Source organism: Spea bombifrons, chromosome 4 (assembly GCF_027358695.1).
Source record: "Spea bombifrons isolate aSpeBom1 chromosome 4, aSpeBom1.2.pri, whole genome shotgun sequence".
NCBI lineage: Eukaryota > Metazoa > Chordata > Amphibia > Anura > Pelobatidae > Spea > Spea bombifrons.
In genome coordinates, this window is record NC_071090.1 from 15001 (window position 1) to 25881 (window position 10881).

A 10881-nucleotide genomic window follows, 5' to 3' on the forward strand; every position below is an offset into this window, starting at 1 on the left:
ACACAGTCAGTCACTGCTGGTCAGGTCACCGGAGAATGGCAAATTCAGGTGTCACCAGGACTGGCTTTTAAGTGTTCAGGCTACCTGTGCAATCCCCCTGAGTCCTTCTGTCCCCTCCATCACAGTGACTCATCTCTCTTTTCCTCCACAGTGTATTTTCGGGTATAAAGTCTCCTGATCGCGTGCGTTGCTGTGTGAGTAGAAAAAAGAAAAAAGTAGAAAAAGCCTTTGCTCATCTCCGCTGCACTCAGAGAGCCCCCCACACACACACACACACACTCTGCTGCCATTTGCCAGTCTTCCAAAAATCTGCTGCCATCTGCCAGACTCCACTGCTGTTTTCTATTCTCCGCTGCCACCTGGCAGTCTCCCCACACTCCATCTCCATCTTCCTGTCTCATCAGAATCCACTGCCATTTGCCAGTCTCCACTGCCTTTTCCCTGGACTCTGATGCCTTCTTCCAGTTTACCCACACTCCATCTTTTGCCAGTCTCGTCAGACTCTTCTGCCATCTGCCGGCATCCCCAGACTGCATTGCCATTTGCTAGTCTCCCCCGCCATCTGCCAGTCTCCCCCAGACTCCACTCCCATTTGCCAGTGTCCGCTGCTGTCTCCCAGACTCCGATGGCGCCTTCCTGTCTCCGCAAACTCCACCGCCATTTTTCTGTCTTCGCCGCTTTCTGCCAGGCTCACCAGACTCTGCAGCCTTCTGCCAGTCTTCTCACACCCCGACGCCTTCTGTCAGTGTCCCCAAACTCTGCTGTTGTCTCCCAGGCTCCGTTGCCATCTTGCCAGTCTCTGTTGCCATCAAGGATGAAGCCTTAAGCTACAGCAGACGGCCATCTGCAGCTACACCTTAACCTAACCCTGACCTCTTTGCCTCATGAAGGGTTTTTATCCCGAACCTAATCCTGCACCTACCAGACCATTTTCCCCCTACCTTGACACCGCATGGACTGCGATAGACTCTGCAAAATCACATCATCATACACACTCGCAGTCACACAGTCAGTCACTGCTGGTCAGGGTCACCGGAGAATGGCAGCTTCAGGTGTCACCAGGACTGGCTTTTAAGTGTTCAGGCTACCTGTGCAATCCCCCTGAGTCCTTCTGTCCCCTCCATCACAGTGACGCATCTCTCTTTTCCTCCGCAGTGTATTTTCAGGTATAAAGTCAGTAAATATCCCAAGGAAACACAGCATTGGTGGTACAGATCAACTGAAAATCACACGCAGACGCAGTATTCAAGGTAAAGCTCAAAAAAATGTGCGCCATCTGCTGGCGGAAAGTCTGCACTGCAGGCTGTATGTGTGATATGCTGCCACCCTGTGGACAAAAAGCAGAACCGACTGAGCGTGATATCAGTAAATATAAAATTATAGAGGAATTTTTTATTGTTTTTGCACAAATTGTACCCTGTATGATGTATATTTCAATTACCCAACCCTTTTTTCACACAAATTACTTTTGCACAAAGGCTTTAATATGAATTCACTTGGGCCTATGTGTTTTATTTAATTTTCTAAACAGATTGTATGTGCGAGGTAATAAAATACACAAACACTTAATAACCTAATTAACACTATAAATAATCTGTGTTCCAAGATGGCCGACGGGATCAGGGTGTTCTAAGATGGCCGACAGGATAAGGGTGTTCAAAGATGGCGGATCGCCACTAGGTGTTCCAAGATGGCCGACGGGAACTAGGTGATCCAAGATGGGCGACGGGATCAGGGTGTTCTAAGATGGTGGATCGCAACTAGGTGTTCCAAGATGGCCGACGGGATCTCGGTGTTCTAAGATGGCGGCTCGCAACTAGGTGTTCCAAGATGGCCGACGGGATCTCGGTGTTCTAATATGGCGGATCGGAACTAGGTGTTTCAAGATGGCTGACGGGATCTGGTTGTTTTGACGTGGCGGATCGTAGCTGAGTGTTCCAAGATGATATATATGTGCCTTACTCGTTTTATTTCGCTTGTCAGGTATGTGAGGTAATATTACAGCTAAATAAACATATGCAGGACATTGCTGCTCATTAAATGTCACAAAAGCCATCCTAGACACAGATTACACTAAATCTACACCCTATGCAGCAGCGCTTTAAAAACTTGGTGCATTCACAGAGTATGTCCACACGAGGGCGCTATAGGATAAGAAATGATAATGCCATAGCAGCTTTACTAATACAATGAACGCCAAATATTATTACAAGCTATGGCCGCATGAAGGGGCTGCAGGATAAATACCGGCGGCACCAGAACCGCTTAAATAATGAAACGGGCTTCAGGAGCGGTATACATACAGTATTTGCATGCATGTGTAAATTAGCCTCTACCACTTCTGCTGGGAGGCTGTACCATTCATCTACCACTCAGGCAGTGAGGTAAAACTTTCTTAAATTGCATTTAAACCTTTGACCTACCTATAAATTTATAGTTCAATTAAGGAGCCAGCCCTGTATGTTGTATACTTTAATAGGAGTCAGCCCTGTAAGATGTATAGCTAATCAGAAGCCTGCAGAGTTTTTTCCTTCTTCCTTTGGGTACGAGAATGCATATTAAATGAATTCCAAAGTAGTTTGCCAGAGAGGGAAGTGTTAATGTGTAACCATTGCATCGTGTATTATTTCTGTGTTCTCGGTATTTGGCATCGTGTGATCTCCTTGAGCCGGTCTCCGTACTTCCACCACCTTTGGAGACAGAACTGTTATCGCTCCTGATCGTTTGCGTTGCTGTGTGAGTATAAAATCCCAGGAGCAGGTGTCATTTGCCCGTCTCTGCCGTCCACTGCCAGTCTCCCTACACTCTGCTGCCGTCTGCCAGTCTCCTCTGTCATTTTCCATTCTCCGCTGCCTTCTGCTTTTATCCCCAGACTCCGCTGCCATTTGCCAGTCTCAGCTGCTATGTCACTGCTCTCTGATGCCATCTTCCTGTCTCCCCACACAAAGAGCACAATAGAAATCAATATATAAAAATTATAGAGGAAATTCTCATTGTCTTCCTACAAAGTAATGCTACACAAGGGCTTTAATATTAATCCACTGTGGTTTATTTAATATCCTAAACACTCTGAATGTGCGAGGTAATAAAATACACAAACACTGAATAACCAAAATAACCCTATAAATATTTTTTACTTTAGGTGTTCCAAGATGGCCGACGGGAAAAGGGTGCTCCAAGATGGCGGATCGCAACTAGGTGTTCCAAGATGGCCGACGTGAACTAGGTGTTCCAAGATGGCCGACGGGATCAGGGTGTTCCAAGATGGCGGATTGCAGCTAGGTGGTCCAAAATGGCCGACGGGATCAGGTTGTTCTAATGTGGCAGATCGCAACTAGGTGTTCCAGGATGGCTGACAGGATCTGGTTGTATTGATGTGGCGGATCGTAGCTGAGTGTTCCAAGGTGATATACGTGGTTTATTCCTTTTCTTTCGCTTGTCGAGTCTGTGAGGTAATAATATAACAGCTAAATAAACAAAACGGGGTGCAATCACAATATGTCCACACGATGCCATAGCAGCTTTACTGATAAAATGAATGCCAAATATTATTACAAACTATGTCCACACGAGGGCGCTATAAGATAAGAAATGAGAACGCCATAGCAGCTTTACTAATAAAATGAATGCCAAATATTATTACAAGCTATGGCCACTGGGAGGCTGTTCCATTTATCTACCACTTAGGCAGTGAGGTAAAACTTTCTTAAATTGCATTTAAACCTCTAACTTAACTATAAATGTATAGTTCAACTAAGGAGCCTTCCCTGTATGTGGTATACTTTAATGTATAGTTAGTCAGCAGCCTGCAGAGTTTTTTTCCTTCTTCTTTTTGGTATGAGAATGCATATTAAATTAATTCCAAAGTAGTTTGCCAGAGAAGGAAGTGTTAATGTGTTTAACCATTGCATTGTGTATTATTTCTGTGTTCTCAGCCTTTGTCATCGTGGGGACTCCCTGATCCAGACACCGTGCTAGACCATTGGAGACAGAACTGTTATGGATCCTGGTCGCGTGCGTTGCTGCCTGAGAAGAAAATCTCTGGATAAACCGAGCAGGTGCCATTTGCCTGTCTCTGCCGTCCACTGCCAGTCTCCTCAGACTCCGCTGCCATTTGCCAGTCTCAGCTGCTGTCTCCCCGCTCTCTGATGCCATCTTCCTGTCTCCCCGCTCTCTGATGCCATCTTCTTGTCTCCCCAGACTCCACTGCCATTTGTCCATCTTTGCTGCTTTCTGCCAGTCTCCCCACACAAAGAGCGTGATAGAAATCAATATATAAAAATAGAGAGGAAATTCTCATTGTTTTCCCACAAATTACTGCTGCAAAAGGTCTTATATACCCCGGCGGATTAGTAATTGTGACCCTACTTATGTTAGGTATAGTTCGACTACCGAGCCAGTCCTGTATGATGTATATTTCAATTAGTGCGCTAACCCTGTATTATGAATAGTTTAGTCAGTAGGCAAGCACGGCCTTTTCCCCGTCTTTGTTTGGGAATGAGAATGCATATTAAATTACTTCCAAAGTACTTTGATGGGCATTATCATTGGTGGGACCCTAAACTGCTCCTTTAAAAAATAACCCAGAGAGGGAAGTGTTAATGTGTTTAACCATTGCATTGTGTATTATTTCTGTTTTATCAGCCTTTGTCATCCTGGGGACTCCCTGATCCAGACATCGTGCTGGACCATTGGAGACAGAACTGTTATCGCTCCTGATAGCGTGCGTTGCTGCGCAACTAGAAAATTCCTGGATAAACTGAGCAGGTGAGCTCTTTATTGGGCAGACATGGCATGTTTGCTTTCCCGGGGTCTTGTAAACTAAGAGCTATTTCTCTACTCTCATGCTCTGCTGTCTCTGCTGCCATCTCCCAGTCTCTGCTGCCATCGCTCAGTCTCCCCCTAGTCTCTGCTGCCATCTCCCAGTCTCCTCCTACTCTCTGCTGCCATCTCCCAGTCTCTGCTGCCATCTCCCAGTCTCTGCTGCCGTCTCCCTAGACTTCTCTGCCATTTGCTCGTCTCCGCGGACGCCTGACGGTTTGACAGCCCCCTACACTCTGCTGCCTTTTGCCAGTCTTTTCAGACTCTAGTGCTATTGTCCTTTCTCCGCTACCGTCTCACAGTCTCCCTACACTCCACTAAGTTCTGCCGGTCTCTTCAGAGTCCCCTACCATCTGCCAGTCTCCCCAGACTCTGCTGCCTTGTGCCAGTCTCCCCAGACTCTGCTGCCTTCTGACAGTCTTCTCACACTCCGCCACCTTCTGTCAGTGTCCCCAGACTCTGCTGTTGTCTCCCAGGCTCCGTTGCCATCTTGCCAGTCTCTGCTGCCATCAAGGATGAAGCGTAAAGCTGCAGCAGACAGCCATCTGCATCCACATGCACCTTATCCTAACCCTGACCTTTCTGCCCCATGCAGGATTTTTATCCCAAACCTAATCCTGCCAGACCATTTCCCCCCTACCTTGACCCCGCATGGACTACAATAGACTGCAAAATCACATCGTCATACGTTCACGCAGTCACTGCTGGTCAGGTCACCGGAGAATGGCAGCTTCAGGTGTCACCAGGACTGGCTTATAATTGTTCAGGCTATCTGTGCAATCCCCCTGAATCTTTTTTTTTTTCCCCCTCCATCACAGTGACGCATCTCTCTTTTCCTCCACCGTGTATTTGCAGGTATAAAGTAAATAAATAACCCAAGGAAACACAGCATTGGAGGTACAGATCCACTGAAAATCACACGCAGACGCAGTATTCAAGGTTGGATCAAAAAATGTGCGCCACCTGCTAGCGGAAAGTCGGCACTGCAGGCTGTATGTGTGATATGCTGCCACCCTGTGGACAAAAAGCAGAACAGACTGAGCGCGATATCAATCAGTAAATATAAAATTATAGAGGAAATTCTCATTGTTTTCGCACAAATTACTGCTACACTAGGGCTTTAATATTAATCCACCGGGGCCTATGTGTTTTATTTAATTTTATGAACACGTTAGATGTGCGAGGTAATAAAATACACAAACACTTAATAACCTAATTAACCCTATAAATAACCTATAGGTGTTCCAAGATGACCAAAAGAAAGTGGGTGTTCAAAGATGGCGGATCGCAACTAGGTGTTCCAAGATGCCTGACGGTAACAGGGTGTTCCAAGATGGCTGACGGTAACAGGGTGTTCCAAGATGGCGGGTCACAATTAGGTGTTCCAAGATGGCGGACGGGATCAGGTTGTTTTGACGTGGCGGATCGTAGCTGAGTGTTCCAAGATGATATATGTGGTTTATTAATTTTCTTTCGCTTGTCGGGTCTGTGAGGTAATAATATAACAGCTAAATAAACATATGCAGGGCATTGCTGCTCATTAAATGTCACAAAAGCCATCCATCTAGACACAGATTACACTAAATCTACACCCTGTGCAGCAGCGCTTTAAAAACTGAGTGCAATCACATGGTATGTCCACACGAGGGCGCTATAGGGTAAGAAATGACAACGCCATAGCAGCTTTACCGATAAAATGAATGCCAAATATTATTACAGGCTATGGCCGCATGAAGGGGCTGCAGGATAAATACCGGCGGCACCAGAACCGCTTAAATAATGAAGCAGGCTTCAGGAGCGGTATACATATTCGCATGCATGTGTAAATTAGCCTCTACCACTTCTGCTGGGAGGCTGTTCCATTTATCTACCACTCAGGCAGTGAGGTAAAACTTTCTTAAATTGCATTTAAACCTTTAACCTAACTATAAGTTTAGAGTTCAATTAAGGAGCCTGCCCTGTATGTTGTATACTTTAATAGGAGTCAGTCCTGTAAGATGTATAGTTAATCAGAAGCCTGCAGAGTTTTTTTCCTTCTTCCTTTGAGTACGAGAATGCATATTAAATGGATTCCCAAGCATTTTGCCAGAGAAGGAAGTGTTAATGTGTTTAACCATTGCATTGTGTATTATTTCTGTGTTATCAGTATTTGGCATCGTGTGATCTCCTTGAGCTGGACTCCGTGCTTCCACCACCTTTGGAGACAGAACTGTTATCATTCCTGATCGCTTGCGTTGCTGCGTGAGTATAAAATCCCACCAAGCAGGTGCCATTTGCCCGTCTCTGCCGTCCACTGCCAGTCTCCCCATACTCTGCTGCCGTCTGCCAGTCTCCTCTGTCATTTTCCATTCTCTGCTGCCTTCTGCCTTTATCCCCAGACTCCGCTGCCATTTGTCAGTCTTAGCTGCTGTCTCCCCGCTCTCAGATGCCATCTTCCTGTCTCCCCAGACTCCACTGACATTTGTCCATCTTCGCTGCCTTCTGCCAGTCTCCCCACACAAAGAGCGTGATAGAAATCAATATATAAAAAAATATAGAAGAAATTCTCATTGTTTTCCCACAAATTAATGCTACACAAGGGCTTTAATATTAATCTACTGTGGCCTATGTGTTTTATTTAATATCCTAAACACTTTGAATGTGCGAGCTAATAAAATACACAAACACGGAATAACCTAATTAACCCTATAAATAACCTATAGGTGTTCCAAGATGGTGGACTGCAACTAGGTGTTCCAAGATGGTGGACTGCAACTAGGTGTTCCAAGATGGTGGACTGCAACTAGGTGTTCCAAGATGGTGGACAGCAACTAGGTGTTCCAAGATGGTGGACTGCAACTAGGTGTTCCAAGATGACCGACGGAAAACTGGTGCTTTAAGACGGCAGAGTGCAAATAGGTGTTCCAAGATGGCGGATCGCAACTAGGTGTTCTAAGATGGCCGACAGGAACAGGGTGTTCTAAGATGGCGGTTCGCAACTAGGTGTTCCAAGATGGTTGACAGGAACTAGGTGTTCCAAGATGCCCGACAGGATCAGGGTGTTCCAAGATGACCGACGGGATCAGGGTGTTCCAAAATGGCCGACGGCATCAGGGTGTTCTAAGATGGCGGATCGCAACTAGGTGTTCCAAGATGGCCGACGAGATCTGCGTTCCAAGATGATATGTGGTTTATTCATTTTCTTTCGCTTGTCGGGTCTGTGAGGTAATAATAACATAACAGCTACCGACAGCATCAGGGTGTTCTAAGATGGCGGATCGCAACTAGGTGTTCCAAGATGGCCGATGGGATCAGGGTGTTCCAAGATGGCCGACGGCATCAGGGTGTTCTAAGATGGCGGATCGCAACTAGGTGTTCCAAGATGGCCGATGGGATCAGGGTGTTCCAAGATGGCCGACGGCATCAGGGTGTTCTAAGATGGCGGATCGCAACTAGGTGTTCCAAGATGGCTGACGGGATCAGCGTTCCAAGATGATATGTGGTTTATTCATTTTCTTTCGCTTGTCAGGTCTGTGAGGTAATAATATAACAGCTAAATAAACTTATGCAGGACATTGCTGCTCATTAAATGTCACAAAAGCCATCCTAGACACAGATTACACTAAATCTACACCCTGTGCAGCAGCGCTTTAAAAACGGGGTGCAATCACAGAGTATGTCCACACGAGGGCGCTATAGGATAAGAAATGACAACGCCATAGCAGCTTTACTAATAAAACGAATGCCAAATATTATTACAAGCTATGGTCGCATGAAGGGGCTGCAGGATAAATACCGGCGGCACCAGAACCGCTTAAATAATGAAACAGGATACAGGAGCGGTATACATATTCGCATGCATGTGTAACTTAGCCTCTACCTCTTCTGCTGGGAGGCGGTTCCATTTACCTACCACTTAGGCAGTGAGGTAAAACTTTCTTAAATTGCATTTAAACCTCTAACCTAACTATAAATTTATATTTCAATTAAGGAGCCTACCCTGTATGTTGTATACTTTCATAGGAGTCAGCCCTGTAAGATGTATAGTTAATCAGAAGCCTGCAGAGCTTTTTCCTTCTTCCTTTTGGTACGAGAATGCATATTAATTCCAAAGTAGTTTGCCAGAGAGGGAAGTGTTAATGCGTTTAACCATTGCATTGTGTATTATTTCTGTGTTCTCAGCCTTTGTCATCGTGGGGACTTCCTGATCCAGACACCGTGCTGGACCATTGGAGACAGAACTGTTATCGCTCCTGATCGCGTGCGTTGCTGCATAACTAGAAAATTCCTGGTTAAACTAAGCAGGTGAGCTCTTTATTGGGCAGACATGGCATGTTTGCTTTCCCGGGGTCTTGTAAACTAAGAGCTATTTCTCTACTCTCATGCTCTGCTGTCTCCCAGTATCTTCTGCTGTCAAGGAAGAAGCCTTAGGCTGCAGCACAGATGTGGATCTGCATCCACATACACCTTAACCTAACCCTGACCTTTCTGCCTCATCCCGAATCCATTCCTGCACTGAGTCCTGCCAGACCTTTTTCCCGCTACCGTGACACCGCATGGACTGTGATTCCGCAAAATCACATCGTCATGCATGCACGCAGTCAGTGCTGGTCAGGTCACCAGAGAACGGCAGCTTCAGGTGTCACCAGAACTGGCTTATAAGTGTTCAGGCTACCCTGAGTCCTTCTGTCCCCTCCATCACAGTGATGCACCTCTCTTTTCCTCCACCGTGTATTTGCAGGTATAAAGTAAATAAATAACCCAAGGAAACACAGCATTGGAGGTACAGATCAACTGAAAATCACACGCAGGCGCAGTATTCAAGGTATCGCTCAAAAAACGTGCGCCACCTGCTAGCGGAAAGTTGGCACTACAGGCTGTATGTGGGATATGCTGCCACCCTGTGGACAAAGAGCAGAACCGACTGAGGGCGATATCTATCAGTAAATATAAAATTATAGAGGAATTTTTTGTTTTCCCACAAATTGTACCCTGTATGATGTATATTTGAATTTGTCAGCCAACCCTGTCTGATACATAGTTTAATCAGGGAGCCAGCCCTCTATAATGTGTATTTTAATTAAGGAGCCAGCTCGGTAGGGTGTATAGTTCAATTTTTGAGTCAACCCTGTATGATGTATAGTTTGATCAGTAGGCAAGCACAGCTTTTTTCTCTTCTTCCTTTGAAAGTAATTTAAAATGTATTCTCTTACCCAAAGTATTTTGATGTGCATTTTTATTGGTGGGGGCCCAAAGTGTTCCTTTAAAGTCAACCCAGAGAGGGAAGTGTTAATTTGTTTAACCATTGCATTGTGTATTATTTCTGTGTTCTCAGCCTTTTTCATCGCGTGGTCTCCCTGAGCCAGACACCGTGCTAGACCTTTGAAGACAAAACTGTTATGGCTCCTGATCGCGTGCATTGCTGTGTGAGTAGAAAATCCCTGGATAAACCGAGCGGGTGCTTTTGCCCATCTCCGCTGCACTCTGAGAGTCCCCCCCACACACACAAATGCTGCCATTTGCCAGTCTTCCAAAACTCTGCTGCCATCTGCCTGATTCCACTGCTGTTTTCCATTCACCGCTGGCGTCTGCCAGTCTCCCACACTCCGCTGCCACCTGCTAGTCTCCCCGCACTCCGCTGCCTTCTGTCAGTGTCCCCAGACTCTGCTGTTGTCTCCCAGTCTCTGGTGCCATCAAGGATGAAGCCTAAACCTACAGCAGACACCCATCTGCATCCACATGCACCTTAACCTAACCCTGACCTTTCTGCCCCATGCAGGATTTTTATCCCGAACCAGTTCCTGCACCTACCAGACCCTTTTCCTCCTATGTTGACACTGCATGGACTGCGATTGATTGCAAAATCACATCATCATACAAACACACGCACTGTAGAATAACAAAGTATGAGCACCTATCGATTTCTTATTTTATTGCAAGACAGGAGGCTTCATATTGTGTACAATGTCACAACTTGTTGATGTTTACGCAAACTATTATACAAAGTAGCGATATATGAGCGTACGTCTGTGATGTAAATGTGGGTCATATGCTCTAGTGATCTTACTATGAACCGTATAA

General features: G+C 45.8%; 2 long non-coding RNA genes across 2 annotated transcripts in view; both read left to right on the top strand.

Moving 5' to 3' along the window:
- The window catches only part of LOC128492530 (uncharacterized), an 11961-nt gene extending 1306 nt beyond the window's left edge, over window positions 1-10655 (top strand). Inside the window, exons 2-3 of the long non-coding RNA XR_008354107.1 lie at window positions 10136-10226; window positions 10580-10655. This is a non-coding gene — a long non-coding RNA (uncharacterized LOC128492530). The remainder of the gene's footprint in view (window positions 1-10135; window positions 10227-10579) is intronic.
- Window positions 1113-5379, top strand: LOC128492529 (uncharacterized). Its single transcript, XR_008354106.1, has 3 exons — window positions 1113-1250; window positions 3936-4058; window positions 5278-5379. It is a non-coding gene; the product is annotated as an uncharacterized LOC128492529 (long non-coding RNA).
- Window positions 10656-10881: the final 226 nt, after the last annotated feature.